This window comes from Dermacentor albipictus, chromosome 1, assembly GCF_038994185.2.
Source record: "Dermacentor albipictus isolate Rhodes 1998 colony chromosome 1, USDA_Dalb.pri_finalv2, whole genome shotgun sequence".
Taxonomy (NCBI): Eukaryota; Metazoa; Arthropoda; class Arachnida; order Ixodida; family Ixodidae; genus Dermacentor; species Dermacentor albipictus.
In genome coordinates, this window is record NC_091821.1 from 239,940,534 (window position 1) to 239,967,149 (window position 26,616).

The window sequence follows — 26,616 nt, forward strand, 5'->3', positions numbered from 1 at the left end:
CAGGACGTGATGCTCCGACTAAAACATGACATCATTGACTCACGTTCTAGAGACGTCAAGGTAATCCTCGGCCTGGACTTGACAAAGGCTTTTGATAATGTTAAACACGAAGCGATACTCCGTGGTCTCCAAGAAATCGGGGTAGGCGCGCGAACATTCGACTATGTAAAGGACTTTCTGTCAGACAGAACTGCCTGCATGAAGTTCCAAGATATTGAATCTCCAACACTGAAATTAGGAAGCAGGGGCACGCCGCAAGGCTCAGTTCTTTCCCCGTTCCTCTTCAATGTGGCGATGAGGGGCCTCCCCGAAGCTCTGAGAAACATACAGGGACTAAATTTCAGTATTTATGCGGATGACATCACCCTCTGGACCAATCAGGGGAGCGATGCTAGCATCGAGGAGCGCCTGCAGGCGGCGGCGGATACTGTCGTGCACTATGCTGCCGGTAGGGGTCTGTCGTGCTCACCGCAAAAATCGGAGTTATTCGTCTACAACCCAAAGTCGCTCCGGTGCAAGCGTAGCTGGGAATTTGACATTAAAATAGAGGGGAAACCAGTCCCAAAGGTTAACCAAATCAGAATCCTAGGACTTTTCATACAGGAAAACGGATATAATGATGGGACAATCAAAAATCTAGAGGGCTTTGCCACGCAAGCACTTGGCATATTTAGAAGGGTCGCGCTGAAAGGACGAGGCCTGAAGGAAAGAAGCTTGCTTAAACTAACCCAAGCATACGTAATAAGCCGCGTGTGCTATGCCACGCCTTTCTTAAACATCAGGTCAGAGGAGAGGAGGAAACTCGACTCGCTCATTCGACGGTGCATAAAGAGGGCCTTAGGCTTACCAATTACCACCTCCACAGAAAAGCTCCTCTCTATGGGAGTGCACAATACCTGGGACGAAATAGCGGAGGCTGTCAGAATTTCGCAGCTTGAAAGATTAAGCCGAACGACCACGGGCAGAGCTATTCTCGATATGGTAGGCCTGCAAACAGACAGGGGACTACGAGGCAAGACAAACATCCCGCTGGACTGCCGAGAAAATATAATCATTCCCCCCCTCCCTCGTAACATGCATCCCATATTCCACACGGAGAGGAGGGAAAAAAGAGCAGAAGCACTAATCAAACGCTTTGATTCAATGAACAGCAAGTCAGTTGCGTACGTGGACGCGGCAAGTGGCAAGTCGGGTGCGGCGGTCGCCTCGGTGGTCGACGGCCGAGGTGCCCCCGTATCGGCCGCCACCATTAGAAGCCGCAACTCGGAAACGGCTGAAGAAGTTGCGATAGCGCTCGCTTGCGTGGGAACGGAAGCAAATTTCATAATTAGCGATAGCAAAACGGCCATCTGGAATTTTGGAAAGGGCAGGATTTCGCCCGAAGCGGCAAGGGTTCTGGCCAGTAGACGGCTGAACAGAAAAATTAGCCTAATTTGGACCCCTGCACACACGTCCGTTCCTGGCAACGAGGCGGCCCACGAGTTAGCCCGAGCTCTCTACTTCCGGGTGGCTGTGGAACCGCCCGACTGCTGGAACATGGACGAGCGTGTGCAAAATTATACGGAGATTGTCGAAAATTATCGGCTACGCAGGAGACTGGTGCCACCACCGGATAAAAGTCTAAACAATAGAGAGGCAGTCGCATGGCGGCGCCTGCAAGCTGGGAACTTCGTAAACCCGGTCTGGGCATACCATGTTATGCATGACAGAGAAACCGATAAGTGCAAACACTGTGGGGCGAGAGGGACCCTCGATCACATAATCTGGGAATGCGCTAGCTCACCAGGGGCTAAAGCAAACATAAATTGTAGAGAGGCCTGGGAAGCCCTGCTGCGGAGCGAGGACCCTACTCCACAGCAACACGCCATCCGCCTGGCGGAAGAAGCCGCGAAGAGTCAAGACCTCTTTGCTTGCTTCTAATCGCGGAGGTTCCGGCCCCCGTCCCCAAGGCCTGTGTGCCGGGGACGGGGAGTAGGGGCCTCCTTATCCGGCGGTACAATAAAGTTGCTATCATCATCATCATCACCGGGATCGACACTTGATAAATAATAAAGCTGACTTTTGTAAGCGCACGCAAGTTTTTGAGTCGCTTGCGGACAACACAAAGCTTTGTTCAAATAGAGAGGGGCCGCAAACTTCCTTGGCCCCAAAGAAGTAACGTCTAAGCCACTGCGAATGCGCGAGACACAAATTGCGTTTGTGTTTTGAGTCGGGAACGCTATCTGACTGATTTAGCGAGAGCCCCAAAAGCGGCGCCGAAAGCTTTGCGTCAACAAAAATGGCGGCACCCATCGAAGCGACGGGCTCGATTCGGTCGGCACCAAACTGGGCTCGATTCGTGGTAATGCGTGAAGTTCCCAAGCTAGGAGAAATCGCTGCGGTTATCGCGTTCTCTCCACCAGCGTTTGTTACGAAGATTGATTCATTAGACGCCGCTGATTCCGAATTCGATTGTCGATTTCATGGTTCGTAAGCCTAACACGGCTTAACTTGGCTGGTGAAGGCACGTAAAGTTGGTTACTAAAAACTAAGCGTAACAAATTGCTTGCTAGCTACTAATAGAAACTTTACCTCTAAATCGTAATTAAACGCGGAAACACGAGTGGTCAAAATTGCTCTTATCACAAAATGGTATATTTTATTTATTTGACGCCGTAGTGGCGCTGCAAGCGGAAGACGCTATCCGAAAAACGCAAAGCCCTATTCTAAAACTTTTCACTCCTTGGTGCCTCAACCCTAACACCCGCAAAGTTCTTTAGGGCCCCAAACTTTTGGGTATCCCTGTTCTAGAATTCTCTAATAAAGATGTAGCACAGTGTCAATTGGTAGAGCACTCAGCGCCGCTCAGTAAGCGCTCCTTTATTTAGGGTCACGTTTCGCTTGACGACACGCGCTTTTGGACACGCGAGCTTTGCCAATTAAGCTACGGTAGTGCGATCCCTTCGGCCACCATTTTGGGTAATTGCCTTTGTCCTGATTAGATTAGTCCTAGGGCTGTTGACGAGAGCGCAATGCCATGGACATGGGTTCCGTACTCATCTATAAGTTCTTTTTGTCCGCGTTAATTTCCCTCTACTTGATTATTTCTACTCTGCATTTAAACATGACAATTAACTGACCTGATATTTTCTTTGTCTTCATTGTCTGTCGCTTTGTATGACTATTACCAACAACAACAACAAAAGAATGGAGCCCCTCGGATACCCTTATACTTTTTTGCTCATTATGATTACTGTGGTGAAACTAAGGGTCAGCGTTCTCGGTTTTTTCTTTTCATTGTTTATTTCCACCCGAAAATACGTTTTTTTTTTCTTTTCTACCTGCAACTTCAAGCTCAGGAGCGAAACGTCAGATCCTCTAGGCTACCACAGAGGGTGCTAATAATAATTGCTGCACTTATTGTATAATGGGTCAAATAACATTTGGCACATTTTTTGTACGAGTGCATTCTTCATGGACAGAAGTAAAAGTGAACAAGTTCTAATTTTTCTTGATGTGGAACTCCGTTTGCGCATTACAGGGATAATTAATATTTCTGTCTAGCTTTCCTGAATTTTTAAGAATTAGTCGAGCAATCGCACAACGCCATAAGAGTGCCTGGATTTCATATTCGAGCACAAATAGAATTAGACTTTCGTGATATTATTCGAACTCGAACGTATACAGGAGAAATATCTCTTTCTCGTAAAATTTGATTTCATTGACCCCTTTCGGTTGACACGGAATTCCAGGAAAAGAATTCGGCGAGCTTTTTAAACTGAAAACCCAGAACCGCTGTTACAACTTCTTCAGTTCAGTAGAAACTGGGGCCGATTTGTGTATCATAGGAGTCATACCACGCCAACTGTTCCAACCGTGGCGGTCAAATATCAGTTTCTCTCAAAAAATTACACGTATGTAAGCATTACTTGCACAGTATTTTCCCAAAATGTTCCGAGCAGAATTTTTTTTTTGGGGGGGGGGGGAGGGGGCGCCCATGAGGGTCACTTGAATTTCACGAAGCGGTGGAAAACCAGGTACGAAACAGAAATTTGCCGAAAATTGTCTGTTTAGCGCATTCTTTCAAACTTTACGTTTTTGCATTGTTTGAACATTGTAACTTCTTTATGAAACAGCTTCACAAAACGCTTTTATGGTTTTCAATGCTGGTCATCGAGGTAAAAATGAGCAAATTATTGCGTTCTTGGGAATTTTTGACAAAAAACGGTCATGAAAAGAAATCGGGAATTATTGTTATAGAACCTTCCCTAAACCGTACTGTGTTATAAAATTTTATTTTCGCCGATGTGTTGCGCATGGAGTCGAAAATAAAAGCCTGACTTTGGCAAGAATGCTATTTTAGCGTATGTTTGCAAGCTGGTAACTTAGAAGCATAACTTTCGTCACATAAATTTTAATCAAAGTAGTTTGCGTTGTCACCGAGAAAAAAATTTTTTTTTTCAATTTCAGTTCCACTATTGGAATATTTTGGTTTGCGCTTCAACTGTATGTTGGCGGGACACACAAACCAACTAAACTTGCTGTGTAAAAAAACGGGTGGTGTATCCGCAGCGCATGGTTTTCGGTTCCTTTTTTTGTACTGTATTCTTTGTATATTATACGCGGTGGTCATTTCCAAGTTTTGCGTAATTTTAAAAATCGCCTGTGGCAGATAGCATAATTCTTGCTCATGAGCGGAATTATTTAGAGGTGGACATAACTAGCACGACTAATTAACAAAAAATCACAAATTAACTTCATAATTAGTTACCTTACAGCACATATAGCCCTTTACAAATGGTAGCCGGTAAGCCTGCAAGACGTATCCATTTGAAATGAATTTCCAGTATGACACCAGTTACGAGATACTGTTTCCCAAACTGTCCGACGAAATATATGGGCGTTCCAGTTGCTTTTGTGCTTCAATGCATAAAAGAGCATTTTGCCAAAAAAGTAAGTGGAACAATGCATTATTGCTGCGAGTTCGATGGCACATATCTCGAAACTAGTGTCATTCTGGAAATTCATTTCAAGGGGATACTCCTTGTGAACTCACCGCCTACAATTCGTAAATTGCAATATTTACTGTAACGTAACTAATTAAAACGCTAATAAGTAAAATTGTTTAATTAGTTGAATATTACTATTTCCGCTCAAGGACTAGAATTATGTTATCTGCAACAGGTGATTTTCGAAAGAACTCCGTAAAACCTAAAAATGATCAAAATGATCAAAAACGATTTTTAAAATATGCAAATCCCACGTAGCTGGACAGAACCAACATAATGTTGCTTGCCGTCGCTTGAGATACTCAGATTAGTTTTTTGCATTGCACCTAATTACACATTTAGTCTTAATTAATCAAATTCTCAAATATTATCATTAGATGAAAGGTGTCGATGGGAAAATTGTAGAGCGACGTGAAAAACTCCCGATCCAGCTTTCTGTTGCTCAATACGCGCTACATAAAAGTGTTTTTCCGAGCGTGAAAGAAGCCCGCGAATACACGCAAAAGTGCCTCGAGCGACCAGTCGCGCGGCAATTTTGCGTGTGTGTAGCATATGGTTTTCGGTTCCGTTATTTCGTACTGTATTCTTTGTATATTATACGACACAAATAAGTACTCGAAAAATTGCACACTTCGTTAGACGAAAAGAAATACTCACTATATTCTCAGAACATGTTACAATGTTGCAGATATATACGTATGCTCAATGTAAAGACAGAGCATGCATGGCCGTTGCAATTGCACGAGCAGTCTTTCGTATATAAACGCGATAACAAACACAGTGTGTGTATAATTTTGCAACATATATATATATATATATATATATATATATATATATATATATATATATATATATATATATATATATATATATATATATATATATATATATACATATACATATATATATATATATTGCAAAATTCCCGCGCGACTGGTCGCTCGACGCACTTTTGCATGTATCCGTGGGCTTCTTTCACGCTATATATATATATATATATATATATATATATATATATATATATATATATATATATATATATATATATATATATATCTTGTAGAGGAGATTGATTAGGGTTCGTAGCGACCGCCGGTTCTACGATGCACCGAGCAGTTCCCGAGCTCGAGCTTCTGCTGCGCGCTTTATGCTGCCGATGCTGCTGACCCAGTGCGCACGTTCGTTATCTTCCTTACAATATATAGTTTGGTTAGGTGTCACAATGCTCCCAAAATAAACCGCTGTACTTATAGTTTCTTCAGGCTTGAAATCGCAATGACCCTGTGCTGCGGGTCCCAGCAATAGATTCGCCTACTTTTGTCTATCTAGCCCCAAGTAGCTGGAATTATATTTCAGACATATTTATTTATTTTATTTGTTATATACTGCCGCCCATATCACGGAAGTAGTGAAGTGTGCCAAATGAAGCTGCCTATATCAGCGATAGTTTTGGCTGGTTTCACGGTGGCTGAACGTGTGTCGATCGTGCAAGTGGTGCTTCCAGTCCGCGCTCGTGAAAGCGATTTGTGGCCCGCTCTAGCACTTCACGCGTGTAGACGGCCGCATATGCAATACTTTCAATAGCACAGAAATGTGCGCACTCTCGATCTACATAAAGTATGCATACTTTCAGGATTTATATTCTTGCGAAGTTCTGGTGATCACGGCTTTTATTCCTCTTCGCACGCACCACATTCTGCATCCTTCGTGTTTGTATTTCCCGCCGATGTGGCATGGCGCGAAGTCTAAGCGCGAAGCAAAGATTGCAATGGTGAGACTCGAGTTCAAACATTTTTTTCAGAAAACGCAAAGTACTGCGATTAAGATTTTCGAGGCGACAGTAGTTATGCTTCTCAATTATGACCGCTTTCTCGCGTATTTTTTTACATGGACCACCTTAGTGTATTACCGACGTCTAAACATAGGTCAAAATAGCATTTTTGCCAAATTCAGGCTTTTATTTTAAATCCTGCGCGCAGCACCGAGGTGAACGCAAAATTTTAGAATATAGCACGTTTTAGGGACAATCCTATGAAAATAACTCCTCGTTTTCACCCGCAACCATTTATTGCGAAAAAATTACCAAAAACGCCATAATTAGCGAATTTTTACCTCCCGGTCAAGGGTTAAAGAACACAAAAGTATTTTGTGAAGCTGTTTTCTAATGAAACAAAAATGTTCAAACAACGTAAAAACGCAAATTTTGAGAGAACGCGTGAGACGTTCGATTTTTGACAGATTTTGTTTCGCACTGGTTTTCCACCGTTTCCTGAAATTAAAATGGCGCTCGAGCGCCCAGAAGCTTTTTTTTTGTTGTTTTTTCTCTCTCAAAATATATTGAGAAAATACCATGCAACTGATGCTTATATACACGGAATTTGTTTGTAATTTTTGTGAGAAACGATTATTGGACTAGCACCACGGTTGCGACAGTTGGCGTGGAGTGACCCATGGTTAAAATTCTGGAGGAGCAGTGCTCAGGTGAAGCATACAGAAAAGCGCGTCCTACCTGCGACGTGAGGCTTTTATCAGTGTACTTCGTCTGATCGGCACTTATTTTTCAGAATTTGAACTTCTTCATAGCGCCGCAATTTTGAGAAAAAAAAAATATATATATATAATTCTGTTGGAAGCAGAATTCGAATCTTTGGGGGAATGCTTCACGAAAACATGGGGAAAGCTTTGTGGATTCGCGCCTTGCTAAATGAATCGCTCACGCAGCTTGACATTCGCAGCCTTGAATGATTAGGTGCAGCTTCAGTACATTTCCACAATTCAGCGGAACTTTTTTGGCAGCACAAAAAGAAAGACGACGGCGCATTAATGATGCCTATTCGCTACCAGAAGTGGGCAAATGCCTTCGCCCCGCCCCCCTTTGGTTTTTCTCCCTCGCTCGCACGGCGCAAGTCCCCGTGTTCACGTTCAAAAGGCTACCATCCTTCTCAATTACCTTCGGTTGGGCTACAACGTCAAATAAACACTTTACTCATCCCACGAGCTTAGTCCTGAGAGCTTAGCCTGTCGTGCTTTTCCAATTTTTGCTGAAGCGTGCCGCATTGCTTTGCTTATAGAACTTTGACCAAAGCTGAATGAATATTAAGCCGTCGCAAATGCTCGCGAAGCAACCACCACGCCTGCAGCTTTTTTTTTTTTTGGACGAGCAGAAAGGGCGCTTTTTGAAGTGGGATCCAAATGGCGAAGCCAGGCACAGCCCAATATTTTCGCAATCCCTATGAATTGCCTATTTTAATCTTTAGCTGCATGCATGCGTAATCCACGCGGTCCTAGTGACACCCTATAGCTTGGACAATCACGTTTCATCGCCAGGCGCACTGGAAAATAAACATCCTGTTTACCAATGCGGGGATTGCAATGAGATTCTTAGTAGTTTAATGGGGACAAAATGCTACAAGCAAGCACTCCTGAAAAGATGGTCCGCCCAAACACACTCGCTACCCGTGAGACGAGTGCTGTTCGGCGTGGATAATAATGTTTTCTGCTAGTTTTATACAAGTGGTACTTACCACCAAAGGTACGACAGCAAGCTAAACAAATTCTGTTTTTTCTGTAACACTACTGACTGAAGACAAATAGGGTCTGGGTTTAGAAAGTGTCTAAGCGTCATTCGTAATTTTGCTGCACGGCTACTCCTTATTACGGCCTTGCTCACTATCATCTTCAGCCGTCCAGGCGTCTGTGAATAACATGCGCGCTCGGAAATTTAGGAATATGAGCACAAATAGCATCAAAAGAAACAAACTTTGGTTGTGCTGTGGTCGACCTTGAGCTATGCTAATGCCATGTTTTTAGAGTGCCCGTTAATGGCCCGCTCCTGCGGCGAGCGTGAGCGGCTGCCGTCGCTATAGCTACAGCTATACTATTACAGGGAGCTATACTAAGAGCTAACTAGGACTGGGGGCTATGGTAAGCCTTTATATAGCTAAAGCTCACATGTAGCTAAACCTATTGTTATGTGGGCGGGCCGCCATGATCGCCGCGCCGGGCACATTGGGCATGCCAGGACGGCATCCTGAAGAGAGATGGAAAGGCAGACGGGGACAGAGGTTGAGAGCTCGTTTATTGAAAGTGCGGCGACTTAATTAAGCTCCGTGTCGCTACGTCAGCACCTCCTGAGGGCGAGTAAGTTGCGGTTTTGAAAACGAAACCCCAATGTAACATCATCCCCCTCTTTTTGAAAATTATTCTGGTAAGAAGCAATGTCATTATACAATAGTAATTGCCAGAAGGCATATTAAACAAAAGGCAAGGGAAGCATCATTATACATCTGTAAATGGTATACATTACTTTGGCACCCCTTCCCAACTCTCTCCTCCCTGCAGAACAAAAAGCAGCAAGATAGAGCACTCGGTTTTTCTTTCAATGAAAACATATATATTACAACAATATTTAAACACATAACAAAAGATGAACATGGAACTCGATGTATTGCACAGCAGCGAACACAATATCTGAACACCTGTGCAGGTATGTTACATAGAAATGCAAGTAATGACATGAAATACGTACGCATTAAACATCATGGAACCAAATTTTTTAGGTGGCGCAGTTTCTGGTGCTACTTTTTTGACCCCCAAGGCCATTGCGGTACATGAAGTTGCATCTCCTCTAAAGGTGCCGGTAAAGGGCTACGAAGTTGGTTTTGAGCCTTGCTGCTCAGCTAAGCACCCATCAGGCGAAACCAGGGGTGGAGATGAAGACCTATAACACCTATAGGTTTAACTACGTGTAACATCAACAGCCATTCTTGACTGAGGTCAGGTACAAGTAAACTTTGATGAACATCTAAGCTCGAGAGGTATCCTGCCAGTGCGCTTTAAAACTTCAGACCTCAGACCTGACACGCATACGATCTAAGTGTGACTTCTCTGCACTTAAGTGACATGAATGGCACCATCATTTAGCCTCACATTGTCACTCTCCCTCCCACCACGACGTTCACTCTCCCTCACCAGTTTTTAGAAGTCGATCCTCGCCTCACAATGTGAGGGTAGGGGCAGGTGAGGGTGCCCATGTCAGTTCACTGTCCATTGCTGCAGACTTGCGTGTCATTTTGGCTTTCTTATAGACGTTCCCTTTTGGCTATGTAAAGACTATAATATACTCCATACCAACAAGGTCGCTAACATGTGTTTTTCCTTTGTTTAATAGTGGTCCATGTATTCCTTCCTCGTGTGCTGTTTGTAGATACACTAGACTTTATGGTCGAGAAAAAGTGCAAGGTGTGTGTGTTCGCGTGTATGTCAATGACAGGGAATACCTGTTCTGGAGGTGCAACAGAAATGTTTGTAGGCTTGCGTGTTGTTTACATCCCAACAAGACAAAACAATAAATTTTGCCTTTCAGTACGAGACTCCTAATTTAGTCCACTGGTCAATGAAGAAGACCAGCCCTGTACCCAACATTATGTTCGCACTCCATAGCCGACTTTGTGGAGCATGCTATCCATCGCTGTACGCCCCTTCTACGCACCTTGCAATTATGTGCAGTAGCGTGGGTGGTCAACTGGAGGAACCGGCTTCATGTAGAGTCAAGAGTGAAGAGAGATTTTTGTGACGAAGAAAACTCATTATATAGTGGGTTAGTTACGTAGTGTGTTGTCTAAAGGATAGCATTTACATAGCGCTCAGCACACTTATATCCCCAGGTTGCCCTAAGGCCTTTGCAAAAAGCAGCAGCAGAGGGGAGCGCTGTTCTGCTTTTAAGAGCTGTGCAATCAATGGAACAGTAGTCGACGTGTAAATTCAGCCCAGCATGGCAGGCGCCATGAGTAATCAATGCGGGGCCCGACGTTTTTCTCCAAGAAAATCATCCCCCCCCCCCCCCGGCCTTCGTGATAATAAAGTATACCAGTTTTCAAATAGTTCTTGAGACCGAATCGAATGCAAATCGAATATATAATGCCCTAAGTGAATCGACTTGAATATCTTTCAAATCATTTGTGAATAGCATAAACCATTCTGACCATGAATATCGAACACTTTTCACATCCCATTACAACAGCAGAAAGTGTCTGTCAATAAACTGCATGCTTTATTATATATACAAAGGGAGCACTAGGAACAATTAACTAAGCAGTTTATTCGCTAACGCAGGGCTCTTGAGAGCATACCCAGTTACGCATTATGTAAAGTTTAGAAAGGGCAATAACATTTGTGTATACTTTCGCGACCAATTCAGATATGCATGCTGTTTGCGGTGATAGCACAGCGTAACAAAAACAAGCGCCTTTTCTTCAGTTCGAGTGGTCGTGGCTAATTGTGCCACTTTTTTATCAAGCATGTTTCAACTTATTTTTTGTTTGATCTGTACTGTCGGCGATGTAAAGTATTCGAAAAATATTAACTTTTTCCAATAGTGACAATTCTCTTTGAAGACGTATTGTATGAGGTTCGGGCGGGCATGTCACAAGAGGTAGCTGGCTCCTCACGCAACATTCCTAATAATCCGCAATGATCCTCACGCAACACTCCTAACAAGCCACCAAGGTGCATATACGCAGGAATGCTTGGGTGTTGCTGAGGGCTGTGTATATTTCAAGCTTCGCATAAATGTCTTCTCAGAAGCGATGCCATCTTGCTTGCGCCTTCAGAGATAGAAAGAGCAGGCAAGACGGCTAATTAAATGGCAGCGAAAGGTTTTACAGTTAATAGGTCTTGCGTTCAGCAGAGGAGTTATTCCACGCAAAACATTCCAGGCCCCAAAAGTGATGATCGCCGATTCTCTAAGAAAAAGTTAGGCAAGCTGGTCATTGTTTGATTGAGATTTGATGGATGTAAGTTCTCTTTGAAAGTTGAAAAAGCGAGTTGTTGGAGGTGTATTTTTTTTTATAACGAAATATGAAAGTAGGTACAATGACAAATCTCATTTTAGAAAATTCTACTGGCATAATAGGTGAATACATTTACGAATTTCCTGTGTTCAGTTGACTCAGTACAAAATAATTCTGCACTTTCAGACTTTTTTTTTGCCAGAAACATTAACGTTTCAGCCACACTATTATTTCACTAGTTTTTTTCCTGTTGTTATAGTTTATTTTAATTTTAGATTATGAAATCAAGTACTTTTCTAGCAAATTACTTTCGAATTTGGCAAAAAGTCACTTTTTTATGACATTCAGACCTCAATTAAGCATTAAGGCCCTCAAGATAAAAACACTAGCAATCACTCTATATACGCGCCACCTTTTAAGCTTGTGATCTCGGCATCCTAATTTGAGTAAATTTTGTTTGAGGTGAGAAAAAATTTTTGTAGTCCACAACCAATCTCACCAGAAGGCACATATGTATCAGACCCTTACAAAAAAATTGTTGGAAGGTTAGTGCAATGTCATACCTCAAATTCACCAAATGGCATTGAAAGCACATTGGGGAATTGTTGAAACATTATTGAGGGAGTTGTTGACAAGAGTTGATAATTGGCCCGTGACATTTTCTCAAAACGTCATTAGGGTCTTTCAATTTGAACGATCATTGGTGCATTGTTAAAACAATGCATTTCAATATTGAAAACACATTGAAGATTGTTGAAGATGTGTGAAGTCTGAACATTGAAGGCTGTGAAGTATTATTAAAATGTGTTTGTCAATATTGAAAGCCCACTGAAGCATTGATGCAGATGTGTTGAGTCTCAGCATTGAAAGCCCATTAAAATATTGTTGGAGGTGTTGCACATCAACACTCAAATTATGTTGAAAGCCCTTTATGCTCCCAATGTGTATTTAGCAGTGTTTAAAACTGCACTAAAACACTGCTGAGCTATGTTGTGTTGCATAAGTTATCTTTGATGTCACGTCAATATGTTTGCTGTGAGAGGATAAGGGCAAATTTAAATACCGGCCCTTCTGTATAGCAGGGCTCAGTCACTCTGGGCTCGAAAGCATGGTCCTAGATTGCCGATAATAAACCATATTGTAAGGCTGCTAGCAGTAATGTTATGCCAGTTTTTCAATTGGCAATGTTAATGGTCCTTCACGAAATCTGGAGTGCAGAAGTGATGCACACAAAAACCATTTTTCTAGGTGAAGTGTTTATTTGTAACTAAACATCTGTGTAAATGTACAACCGTTCGTTTGTAGCTTGAGAACATCAGACACTTCTTAAAAACTATTGCAAAGTACAAACTTCCTGCAGCTTGACACTGTAACAAAATTGAATACTGACAGATGTAGTTTGTGTGGCCCTCAAGTAAAACACATTTCCCGAAAGAAATAAATAAATACCTAAATAAGTAAATGAACAAGCAGACAGACGTACAGCAAATAACACTCTAAAAGGTGCTTGCTTTCTTTATTAGGTAGCCAGTGGTACTATATCCATGGCATGATTCGCTTGAGCCCACAGCAGACACTGAGACAGTGATATGCAGGGTGGTTATCTTCAAGTTTTATGGAACTTTTTAAAGACTGACTGTTGCAGCCAACATAATACTAGATACAGAGTGCCAGACATTACTTGCATGAAAAATCAAGACATATATTCAGCTAACAAAAACTCGCTTAACTTCCTAACTAATTTTTTACGAATTGAAGCCAGTAATTTTACAAAGTGTAAGCACTTAGAATGAATTTCCAAAATGACACCAGTGACGAGACGGACGCCATCAAACTGGCAGTAAAAATCCACTGTTGTTCCACTTACTTTAGCAATACACACTGTTATGCATGAAGCACAAAACTGGAATCGCCATGAATTTTGTCTGATATTTATGGAAAAATCTAAAAACTCGTGTCATCCTGGAAATTAATTTCAAGTGAATACGTCTTTCAAACTCACTGGCTACAATTTGTAAGCTGCAATATCTGCCATAATCTTATAAGTGAATTAGTAAATTTGTGAGACTTCGTTGTATGTGTTTCCATTTCTTGTGCTATTAATGTCGAACTCTGCATAATTCAGCTCAAGAGCAAGAATTATGCTACCTGGCACAAGCAATTTAAAAAAATATCTAAAACTCAAAAATGATCACTCTGTACAGTCCTTATTTGTTGGTTGAATGGTGCGTGCCAATTTCAGTAAGCATTATCTACTTTTGAAACATGGCAATCACAATAAGTGATGCCATGGGAGCAGTTTATTGTGCTGCATTGCTTGTTACATGATCCAGTAGTGTTATCTGCCATGATAACATTCCTGTGCAGGTCATTCCATATCAAGTGACATTTACCTAATAAAAATGTTCATTCTCTCTCTCAAGCGACTTATTCATATTGACTACTTCAGATCTTTATATGAAAAAAAAAAGACAGCTATTAGTGAGGTGCTGGAAGGCTAAAAAATTCCTCGTGTGAGTTCCATTTCAAGTTTGTTCAGTGTCACAAAAAAAATAGGGAAATTAAAAAATGAATCTGGTTTCATGCAAACATGAAAGGCGCATCATTGCCATTACTAGAGAGCTTTTGTTGCACATTAAATTTAAGCCAACTTATAGCTATTAATTCTTACTCCTGTATTTTGATAGCAAAATAAACCATTTTTGCAGTTATGTAAAATGCAGTTTTTACCGAACTGAACGACTCAGACAATGGCAGATGCAATTGCAGGTGTGTCATTTCTTGCCGAATCGACAAGCGTTTTTTCGACACCACAGTATAGCTGAAAACATTGCTACATTTTTACTGTAGTTCAAAATGCCTTCCCCATTTTTATTTATTTTTGCCAAAAGTTTTGTAGCATTATGGTGACTATTTTTCCTGCGCAGCTGAGCTAGAGGACATCAATCAACATTTTTTTCAAATGCACATTCTGTGGATCGAGGCCTTCAAACGGTGCGCATGGAAATACAGTCAAGTGATGCAACTGCCAAAATAGCCAATTTTTCAAATATTTGAATACTTCGAGTGCTTTTGGCACCGGCCAAAGTGGGTAAAATTGCAATGTGTTAATTTTTTTTCGTAACGAAGAAAAATTCACAGGACAGAAATTAAATACAGAATGGTAGCCCAGGTGACATAGTATAGCAGAAAAATATTTGAAGCTCTGAAGGTTCAGCCGGTTGCCTGTAAAGAAACTCTAAAATTCTAATCTTTTGCCAGAAGCTTCATGTTTGAGGTACAAAAAAAAAACTGCTTTGGTGGTTTGCCAAAAAAACATATGTGATACACTATTAGATAGCTCTGCATGTCTAAAGTTAAAAAAGAAGGCATTATTTTTAAATGTGAAAAATTCTTTTTTGAATTTTTGTCAACAGTGGCTTTTCTCCGATGTGCGCACAAGCTTGCCGGCCGGGAATGCAGACAACAATGCTGACTTTGTCTGCAACACAGATGACAGAGAAGCAGTGTTGCGGTCTGCGTTTCATTGCCAAGACACACGCTCTAACGCAACAAGGCTTGTGCTTGGTATGGGCCGGGTAAACCATGCAGCCATTGCACATAAAATAGCAATATGTGTTAAATTCGTAAAGGAGTCTTGCAGTGTTAAAAGTTTCATGCAGTTTACAAAAAGAAATATTTGCTATTGGCACGTGTACTTTATTGAATGACCGCGTTTCATCATCTAACGAATGTTATCACTCAGCACAGGACGCGCCTGCACGTATTGGCAGTTTCTGGAATGTTATCAATGGTTCTATCTGCTCCCCGTGTCGCCGAACTTGGTATAATCTGATTGCATGCATGTGCGAAGCGAATTGTGTAGAACTTTCTGGAAGACATGCGGGCACCAGCGATTACTCTGGAACCTTCGATGGCATACGTATAAAAGCTGACGCGCTAGACCGGCAGATCAGATTTTCGACGATTGCGTTCGCCACTTTCGTTGAGCTTTGAGTGTAGCCTATTTTTCTGGGCACAGGTTCAACCAATAAAGTTCGTTTCGCCATTCACAGTTTTGTCGCTGTGACCTCAACCGTCAATACCATGTGACACTATTATGTAACCAGTAAATCCAGAAATGGTGCTGATATTGTTGATGCAAAACATTAAACGACATGTCGCACTGTAATGCAATGCGATATATCAACATGCAATGCAACATATAGGGAGCAGGACACTGTGCCCTGCCCCCTGGAACACAATGACGATGCAAGTAGAAAACACCTTCATAATTAAAACTGAAAACCTACACGAGTGTGAACACATTCTGCTGGTGTTGCGTGTTACCACTGTTTGAGAGACGGAACATGCTCGTCTCTAAAAGTTATTTGCAGTGTTCAGTCTGATGTGGTTAGATGCCGTTGGCGACCACTTTTCTCATTAAAAATATGAGTCGAGATTGCGTCACTTGACGCCACCTGCTTTCATACTGACATAAAAAAGGAAGCCACAGTTTGTTGACTAGTTTTTGTGACTAATTATACTAACTATCTCTCCTTGCTAGATGACAAGGCTTCATATATTTATGCTGTATGCGTGATCCACATGAACAGTACAAAAAATAATTTATTGCATTTAAAGAATACCTTTTCTTAACTGGTCACATGCATAGCAGACACGTAGGGCTATGTAATGATGGGTCACACATACTTTTGCACCGGCCATGAAAGCTACATTTTTTTACCTTCAACACGAAGCTTCTTGCAAAGCATTTGAACTTTAGTTTTTTTTTAGGCGATCAACTGAACCTCCAAGGCTTCAAATATATTGCAGCTATCCGAAGTCAACCAGGCCGCGATTCTACATTTATTTTGTGCCTTCTGTATTTCCCTGCGTTCAAAGAAAAAAATTCAAACTTCACCACTTCATTCTCTTGATATGAACTTCATTTGAATATCTGGATCATACAATTCCCCTTTGAAAAGAAATGTTGATCATTGCCTTCTAGCTTAGCTGGGCAAGAACTATCAATTTTTGCCAAATTCTAGAAAATTTTTGAGAAGCAAAATAAATGGGGAGAAAAAGTTCGGAGCTTCAAGAAACATCAAGATTTTTTCAACTGTATCTGTGATGGTAAAAAAAACGCTGGTTGGTTTGATGTGGAATGACTCGGGTGTAACAGTTTTTAACTCAGGTGTATGTAAGCAAGTTTTCTAAAAAAATTCTCATTGTACCTACTTTTGCATATGAAGCAAACTTGAAATAGGTTGCCATAATGAAACGGTTGTTGACAAAACTGGGTGGTTTGGCATGAAATGATTGAAAATAGTTTAAAAATATAATAATAAGGTAACGCTAACCTTCCTGGAGCTATATCAAAAACTAACATAAAAATGTAGCGAAAAAGAAAGCACAACACTTATATGCTGGATTGAGCCATCCAACGTGGACTTTTTTGGAGACTAGCATAGTTAAATAAATAAAATTAACAAAAAAATGCCAAGGCATACAAAGGCACAACATTTGTACGCTCATTTGAGAAATCCGAATTGAGCTCTTCAGGAGACTAACATAAACATAAACGAACATAAAAATGTCGAGAGTTACAAAAGCACACTTGTGTTTTGGTTTGAGCTGTCCAACTTGAGCTCTTCAAAGGCTTTTGGTCCCATGCAAGAATTGAGGCCAGAGTTGGTACCAGGAAATTTGCGACACGTGAAGCCTGCAAAAACAACAAGAAGCCAGAACAAGTTTTAACAAGCAACTTCCACATGCAAGAGTGCGGCATACAATATGCCCTCGTTATAGCGAAATCGATTGATGTATTTGTCTTGCTTTATTCCAACTTTCTGCGAGTACAGCTTCACAGCATGACCATTTAAATTAATTTAAAGTGGCACAGGACTCCACTAAGTGTCAAATGCAGAAAAGGGCAAAGAGGAACTACACACTGTAGCAAAATAACTTTATGGATATCATGTTGAAGATGTGAACTTTGCTTTCTTAGAAACAAAATCGTGAAAAAAAAAACTTCACGTCGTTCATGAAAAAACCAGGACTACTGACAGCAAAAATTATTTCTTGTAACTTTCATAATTGAAATGTGCAGAACTTCACTGTGCTTTTCCATGCTCTAAATACAATACTGTCGTGTCACTAGAATTGAGTGTGGCTTCATTTGAAGTTAGGTTTTACAAGTTCACATGGAATTGGTGTGCACTTCTCGCCTTACAATGGCTTAGGACTCTCTACTTTAAAGAAAATACTGCTTACAGCAAACTGTGTTTTCTGCCTCAACGACTGAACCACTGTTATGAGGATTCTCTGTAGTTGTGCACCAAGCTGGTTACCATGACACATTCAGAATGTAACAGATACGAAGAAATGCTCAGTCTTCTAAGAGCCAAATGCCAGTAGACTGACTTCTAACTCTTTGACGTTCACTGTCGTACATCTGTGGCTGCGATGGAACATTTTGAAAAAATGTGCCTTTCAGGGAAAAGTGTTGCCTAGCATCACACTGGAGGTGCTGCAACCTTCTGGAACTTCTAGAAAATATTCTTATTCTGCTGTCGCCCCTTGGGTTTCTCCAAAACTGATTTTTCACTTAGCTACTTGGTGGCTGTCATCGCAGTAGTTTGGGAGTGTTGCCACTTCACCAAGTTTGCTATAAAACAAATTTTTGTAAATTGCATTACATCAAAAAATTTTACTGCTTATCATGCACAGAAAAATAACATGTAAAAACTGCAAATACTAAAAAGGTTTCGTCGCTTCATTGTCACTTTAAAAGGTTATCTACCCGCTTTATTCTCGAAAAGTCGCTCTGAAGAACTTAAATCTGCAATAAAAATATATTAGGGATGTGCGAATAGTGACGTTTGAGACCGAACCGAATAATGCCAGAAGCGAATTGAATATTGGATAGCTTTTCAATAATGAACAGCTGATATCACAATTAATGTAAAATGATGTCCCCATGCTAGTATTCTTAAAGTTAGCAAGTTTCTATCAATGCATACTATGCTATGAACAACTGTTTATTAAAAGCACAAATGGAGCAGCAAAAAGCTTCTCCACATGCACAGGACTCTTCAGTAAGCATGAATGACTGCTGCACAGCCTTTAAAGTACAGCTACTTAAGTAACGTAGCCTGCTCTGTGTTTTGTACAAGCTCTCACGTTTTATGTCTATACTATGTTCTTGGAGGTGAAAATTTACCATACTTTCGCTCAAATTTTGTTTCATCGGTGTTTTGAAATATTTGAATAATATTTGCATTTATAAATAGTGACTTCAGACCGAATCGAATAGGACACTATTCAATTCGTTATTCAAAAGTTTTGAGTATTTGCACACAACTAAAAAAGATATAGAGACGTATTTTCGTCAAAATGTGATCCTCAACGGGCTAAACAAGAGCGACGGGACAGCCCATTCAGCTTTTTGATAAATTTAATACCATAAGCTACTTAGCAATGGTTTATAAAATAACCCTGTAAACAGGCAAGTAAGGAAGCAGGAGACACTTCCAACAATTTCAGAATGGGAGTAGTGGACATGTCCTGTAAGAGGCTTTAACAGTAGTCGCCAAGGGCCTATTCAGTGCTGCTCAATTTATTGAAGCATATGGGGAAAAGCCACTTAAGTATTTCTTTTTCATATCTTATGATACAAAGTGAAAAGGTGTATGCTAATAAATAGGTTAGGTGCTTAGAATGAATAAGCGTCCACTAAACATAGTACTGTTGACTGATTCTGGCAACTCTGTCCCTGTTGTTTCTTTGATTAAAACAACCAAAGAAAAATGCCACACAACTCATGTTCCCTCTGCTGAAACACTGCTGTCTGGCATCACATGGACCTCCTTCAAGATAGGAGCAACTTTAATTCAATGTGGACTGTTAAAATTGGTGAAACCACTGTTTCGCATTACAGAACCGGGAGAGCCATTTTCATTGCTGAAATTTGGTGAACATGCTGTTCCTCGAGCTGAACAGTAACCACACTTGATCGAAGGTTCTCCGCAATTCATGTATTAAAGTAACACTTTCAGGCTGCTTAAACATATCCTCCGTGCCACTAGATTTGGAGTGTGCTTCATAGACAACTATTCATTGCAATGACAGCCAAGTAGCACTGCTAATGCGCAAATGCAGCTTTCATCATCATTTCACCAAAAACCTCTGGCAGTGAAGGCAGCTTTTAAACTTCAGAAGCATTTGAGTACGGAGGCATTAGGTACTTAAGATCATATGAACTGTCATTCCAAATGGTAGGCTATTTATTGTAGCACACAATTGCACACATGGGCTACTTGAAACTCATTTGTTATGCCAATGGCAAGCTGCTAATTTAAGATACAAAATGTGAACGTAAAAATGAAAAGGGAAAGGCTGTATGGTACTTGCCTATAACAGCGTTGACCCTGGTGGGGTCAAGAGCCTCTTGAAGCAAGGCCCTTGCAAACTTTCCTTGTCCACCATGGCAGGCCATGGTAAGCTGTGCCAGGATAACCTTCTCAATGCGCACTCCTCCAACCTATGTGAACCTGCATGTTTAAATGTTAGCAAAGCAGTTTTGAGCCTTTTAAGCACTTTTACACAACAGCCTTAGTGCAAATAAATCACAATAGTGCCTGTTGCAGATCTAGAATGCTAAACTTACTTGACTTCTTACTAGCTTTTTATGCTGTCCGGATGCCACGTGTTTCAGAAAAACAGGGATTTGTCCAGCACAAACAAAAAAAAAAATAAGTAAACCAAAGTATCCAAAACATCTCTTATTTAATGTGATTAGCATCCTTAGCATACTTCATATTTTCGGGTGTTTGTCTCCATTTTCCTACCTATTTGTGTCAATGGGTAGTCCATGGTCTAATGGGTAGAGATCGGGCTGCTATGTTGAGGGAAGCGGGTTCATAATCTACCGTTGGATCGGCTTGGGTCACTGGGTATGTGACCCGGGCATGTGCCACTCTTCAATGAATCTCGTTCACACTGGGCGACTGCTGCTGCTTGTGTTGGCAAGCAGCATTAGGAGCTCGAAGAGGGACATGACTGTCAATCGTTACTAAGATTACCACTAGACATCAAGTTCGCTTGTTGCGCTCCAGCAGTAATATTCGAGATTCTACTCTGCTGTATGATATGTACATAAGCCACAAAGACAGCGTGTGCCAACCACCACCTCATGAATAAAATTAATCGACTCGCAAGGCACAGGCTGCACAAGATCACGGAGTGAACTCAGAAGTTTGTTGACAGTCAGTTGATGTCGACGTCAAGGACCTCAAGGGAGACTCAAGTCATTTCTTCGACGCGCATCATCGTGCCCTTGCATACTGTATCACAATTCTGTCTGTCTCCTTAGTGCCACCGTCCTAAGAATGGTCATCACATATCACCACTAATTAAAATATAAGCAGACACTTATACCTATTGTTTATGAAATCTTTATGGAGAATACTTTGAGCATGCCTAACGACTGGAAAGTCGCCAAAATAGTCCCAGTCCACAAAAAGGGAGACGAGTTTAATGTAGAAAATTACAGACCTATCTCTCTACTCTGCACCTCTTCTAAGGTAATGGAACACTTTATTTCTAAGCATTTAAGTTCCTTTTTAGAAAATAACGCTTTCTTTAGTGAGAGTCGGCACGGATTCAGGAGTGGCTTTTCGACCACTACACAGTTACTTCATATGAATAACGAAATACTGGCAATCTTGGACCAAGGTGGGCAGGTAGACATTCTTTTTTTAGATTTCGAGAAAGCCTTCGATCGGGTTTCACACGAAAAATGATGATACAGCTAAACAGCATCATACGCTGCGAACAAATTTTGCATTGGCTTGATTCGTACTTGACGCATCGAAAAGAATTTGCCAGCATAGGTGCTTCGAATTCATCGCTCGCCTCTGTACTTTCGGGGTTTCACAGGGCTTAGTTTTAGGGCCACTTCTTTTTCTTATTTACCTAAATGACCTGGCTTGCAAATTTTCCGTGCGGTGCTGCTTTTTTGTGGACGACTGTATTGTTTATTCGAGCATTCAATTTGTGGATGACCAATCTAGCTTAACTGGCTATCTAATAGCAATACACAACTGGTGTATCCAATGGCATACAACTCTAAATATCTCTAAATGCGCACACATGGTTATTACACATTTAAAAAAATCCGCTAATTTGTACCTACAAGATAAATAATATGGATATTAAACAAGTAGAGGAATTTATATATCTTGGAATTACGACTGATTCTGAGATGAGCTATAACGCTCATGTTTGGTGTGTTTCCACGGCAGCAACGAAAAAGTTATGGTTATTAAAGCACCGTTTAAGAAACTGCACTAGCGCTACCAAATTAACCTCATATAAGACAGTTATTAGGCCAACACTCAAGTATGCAGATATAGTCTGGGACCCTCACACAAAGGCTGGTATAAACATTATCGAAAGAGTACGAAAAAAAACTCTTAGATTTACCTACAATGCTTATGATTGGTGCATTTCAGTCACCTCTTTAAGATTGCGATCTGGGCTCCAGACACTAGAAACTCATCGCAAAATGCATCGTCTACAAACAATGTATAACAGTTAACAACCACACTAAAATGAGATTTGACAACTACATGCAATTTAATAAATCGCAACTGACCAGAGGTAAGCACAATCAAACAATATTATAGCCGCGTGCTAGAACACATATCTTTCTTAATTCCTTCCCAAAACAATTCGCAAATGGAACGCCCTTCCGCAAAGCATGGTCAACTCAACCACTCCCGATTCCTTCTTATCTGCAGTACAGACGTGCTTGTAATGTCATGCATTCATTGTCTCTTTTGCTTGTGTTGCATATTCTGATGTCTCTTTTATTGCGCCTTTCCTATTGGCAGCAATGTGACGGCATCATCGTATTTCTTTTGTGTATTTGAATATGTTTGCCTTGCCTATTAAGCTGTCTTCTTTTTTTTTTCTTTCCCTTGGAAGAAAAAGTTTGAAATCACATGATGTTTCTACCACTCCTGCCTGGGCTTCCAAATGGAAGCCGGCGGTATTGTGAAATAAATAAATAAATAAAATTGTGGGGTTTTACATGCCAAAAAGACAATCTGATTTTGAGGTAAGCCATAATGGGGAACTCCGGATTAATTTTTACCACCTAGAGTTGCACAATACACGAGTAGTTTTGCATTTCACCTCCATCAAAATGCAATTGTTTGATCCTGCAACCTTGTGCTTAGCAGCACCGTGCCAACGCCACTAACCACGTATGGCATGAAAGCACTAAAGAAAAATAATTTCAGATGTATCTGTAAATGACCTTGCCACAATTCAAGAGATTCACTCGCACCGTGACAAGAGGCTGAGTAAATTGTACAAGGCGCAAGAGGAAAGATTGGTGGCACTGCTGCCTTGAAGTTGCCACACTAGCTTGCTGCGACAACATGGATTTTGATGGTGTCTGCTCAGGTGTAGCTATTTTTTTTTTTACAAATAAAGGTGGTCTTCATTGTTTTCCAAAAAAGCCAAAAACACAAATTAAAAAGCATCAGGAACTTTTACTGAACTAAAGCAACATAAGTTTGTAAACCTACTTGAAATCCACTGTGCGACAATGAGGTGTCAGCACAAAAATTTTGGGGCAACACTCAGAAAATAGAACTTTGAGCTTCATTTTCTCTAATCAACCAACTACTAAGGAATTAACAGAAGTAGATATGTAAAACGATGCTTCTTTATTTTAAATTGATTTAAGGTGTCATTAGTGTCCCTTTAACCCAAAACAAGGATTTCACTTGGCTGCATAATAGGATAACATGTATCACTGGTTCTCATTAAGGTAGGATTGTCAGTGTAGCAGAGGGCATGAAATGGCTGATCCATAGGGGAGCCCTGCCACCTCCTTTCAACCTGCCAATGTTCAATAGTTTTATGAGTAGTGATGTGATTTCTGCATCTTAAAGAGACACAATACCAAGGAAATTCATGCCATGCTGGCTACAGTATATGGTGACCGGCACTGCACACTGTCCAGCTCGGCATCAATATTTTTGGGAATTTGGCCTTTGAAATGCAGAAAGCCCGGATCACTGCTTGTTCTTCAACCAACTTTCTCAATGGGTGCTGTTATTTTGGTTTAATGCCCCTAGCAGTGCACTGCTGTATGACATAGTCATAATACATTTATTCTGGTAAAACTAGAAAGACGTGAACTCATGCAGACCACTAGTGTGCACACTAAGTTTCTGAACACCCCTTTTATATCAGGCATATACTCCAAAAAAGACACATTATACGTTTAATATGTTCACAAGTGACACTGAAATTCGCTCCCAATCCCGGTGCAGTTGCAAAGTCTCTCAGTTGAATGCTTAAAGGCATCTTATCTTGCTACTGAAGGCACTGTGCACCAATCGATCACTAGAGGAAATGCTTGCAGAGTTGCAAGTTGCATGAGCAATCTTTTTATAAGCTCCCTTTAATGCATTTTCTTGGTATTACTGCATTTAATCATAGTGACGCTACTGAATGAATGGCCAAAGTATTCACCTTTCGCCTTTCGGCTGGAGTGTCTCCCAGCTCATTTGGAATCTGAAAAAAGATGCCAGAATTAAAACGTGAAGCCACAATGCACCAAAAGCAACAATCAAAACAGCTACATGGACCACTAAGCTGACATAAATGGACGGATATAAATCACCGATTGAAAACAGTAAAGGTGTAGCTGCTCTTGCCAATGGCAGTGTGAGCTGGTCAAATAATTTATTTCTAATTCCTCTCCTTGTTTTTAAAATTGTTTCTGCTCATCTACTTAAATGTTGTGGCCCCATATTAAAGGCAGCTCCTTCATGTAAAACCAGTGTAGCATTTTTTTTACTCCCCGTCTACCTGATGCTACTGAAGTTTTGCTTACTCTCAAAGAAAGTATTTCACAGAACTGCTCCACTGACAAAGCATTGTTCCAAGATTGTGGCAAAGCGTCATTTAGTTCACAAGGATGCGCTCCCCTTTCAATCTGTTCTCATCTCTTTATAGTGCTCGATTTGAAATCAAAAAAAGCTTTTTGACATAATTAGCTACTTCTATGGTCACAATAAACTTTGCTAATTATTGACGTTTATGTTGTCGATAACGCATACATGCCGCCTGGAAATACAGAGGAAAGACACGGCAGATATGCCCAGGCATCTCGTTCCTTTACTGATTTTAAAACTTTGTAACAGTAACATCAATCAGTTACTGAAGTGCGAAAGGCTCAAATTTCACGCTAATACATTATTTTGAATGTACTATCCCAGTAAAGTAGGACATAGAGTGCCATGGAATCTGCCGTTTCCGTGAACGCAAAGGCGCCTACGCACTCGATGGAGTTGAACGGAGAACACGAAAAAAGAAAGTTGAATGCGCGCGAACTGGTGGAAAACAAAACACACGCGGTTGGCAAGGCGCATACCTCGATGATTTCGCAGCATTCGGTGGCATCACCCATACTTTATCTCACCATAGAATCGCATGTACACCCTTGAAATTCTTTATTATTATCGCGCGTTCCTATATTTTTTCTGATCGCGCGATCACGTCGACCGCACGGCGTGTCAGCGACCTTGCAGCAACGCGGGGGCACTCGATCCTGAAGCGAACAGCGAATACATTTTCGACGGTCCCATCGCTCCTGGTTGCTACACGTCCGCTCACACGCCTGCTACTAGATGGCATGGCGCAAACGAAATATACTTGATTACAGTACAGTTCGGATGTCGCATTGTATTACGCTCATTAATAAGAACTAAATCGGTGCTCGAACACCGTACCACAAGTCGTGGCGTAAATGTCCTGTTTTAGCTGGCTGCCTTACGTCACCACAAACGCACCGTGATGTTAAACCAGGACAAAACTCCATGTTCAGTACCACAAATCTAGTGCTGTACAACCAATTCTCGCAACGGAGGGATAGTACTAGGAATGAAAACTAGAGAGAGAGAGAGAAAGCTTTTATTGTCAAGTGAGTGGATTTTTCTTTCCCAGCGGTGCGGGCTAGCGTGGCGTCTGCTAGAAAAGAGGCGCGCGAAAGACACGCACAGGCGCTGTACGCATTTCTGCACTTTCGTTCACCGCATCGCAATGGACCAACAAGGGGAATTCGAATCACTCATTCACCTTTGATGTCGCTGAGTCGGAGGCGATCATGGTGATCTTCGAAGCAACAAGCCCATAAAAAGCGTGCAACCCGCAGGAATACTACAAAGAAGTAACAGCGAAGCAAACAAAGAACGCAGAAAACGCAAGAACCCCCCAAACACACCGCGTGCACAAACATAGAATGCGTTAACAGCGCAAACGCGCATTCATACAAGTACACGCATACAAATACACGGCTATATCAACATGAATTGTAGTATTTATTAAACATTTTTCTAATATAATGTTACTGTTTAAAAATTTCTGCGATTTGCGAGTGCATGAAAGTTTTCTGCTTGGCTTCTTTGATGAATTACTTTCTTTATCGCAGTAACGCAGTGCACCGGCCGGAGCTAATGGAGGGCGCGGCAAATGGCGCAAAATTCAAACGTCGCAAACGCCGCGCCATGTGTGCGCGCACAGTTTTCATCGTTCAGATTATATATATATGCGCGCAGCAACCGCGCAAACTGAACTATTGACCAGAAAAGTACACAACTGTCGCTGTTTGTGCTTGTTAGTTCGACATCATGGCAAACCGCAGACGGTCTGTCGACCCATTCCTTAAACATTTGTGCGTGTGCTTCTGCGCTATGCGATTTGTCGCGGGGAAAGTATAGCAGCGCAGATTGTGCTTGGTGACCAAGCGGGTTCCCAGCACATTAGCACCCCGT

The 26,616-nt window shown here is 41.3% G+C and overlaps 1 protein-coding gene and 1 long non-coding RNA gene across 2 annotated transcripts in view; one reads left to right on the forward strand and one right to left on the reverse strand.

Annotated features, from left to right (window-relative positions):
* Positions 1-26,616, forward strand: part of LOC135901568 (uncharacterized) — a 1,085,637-nt gene that overhangs the window by 916,153 nt on the left and 142,868 nt on the right. The window lies entirely within an intron of this gene.
* LOC135901567 (uncharacterized) lies at positions 17,193-26,069 on the reverse strand. The gene is made up of 4 exons (XR_010564174.1): positions 25,922-26,069; positions 24,314-24,355; positions 20,174-20,313; positions 17,193-17,483 (listed from the first exon to the last, which is right to left on the reverse strand). It is a non-coding gene; the product is annotated as an uncharacterized lncRNA (long non-coding RNA).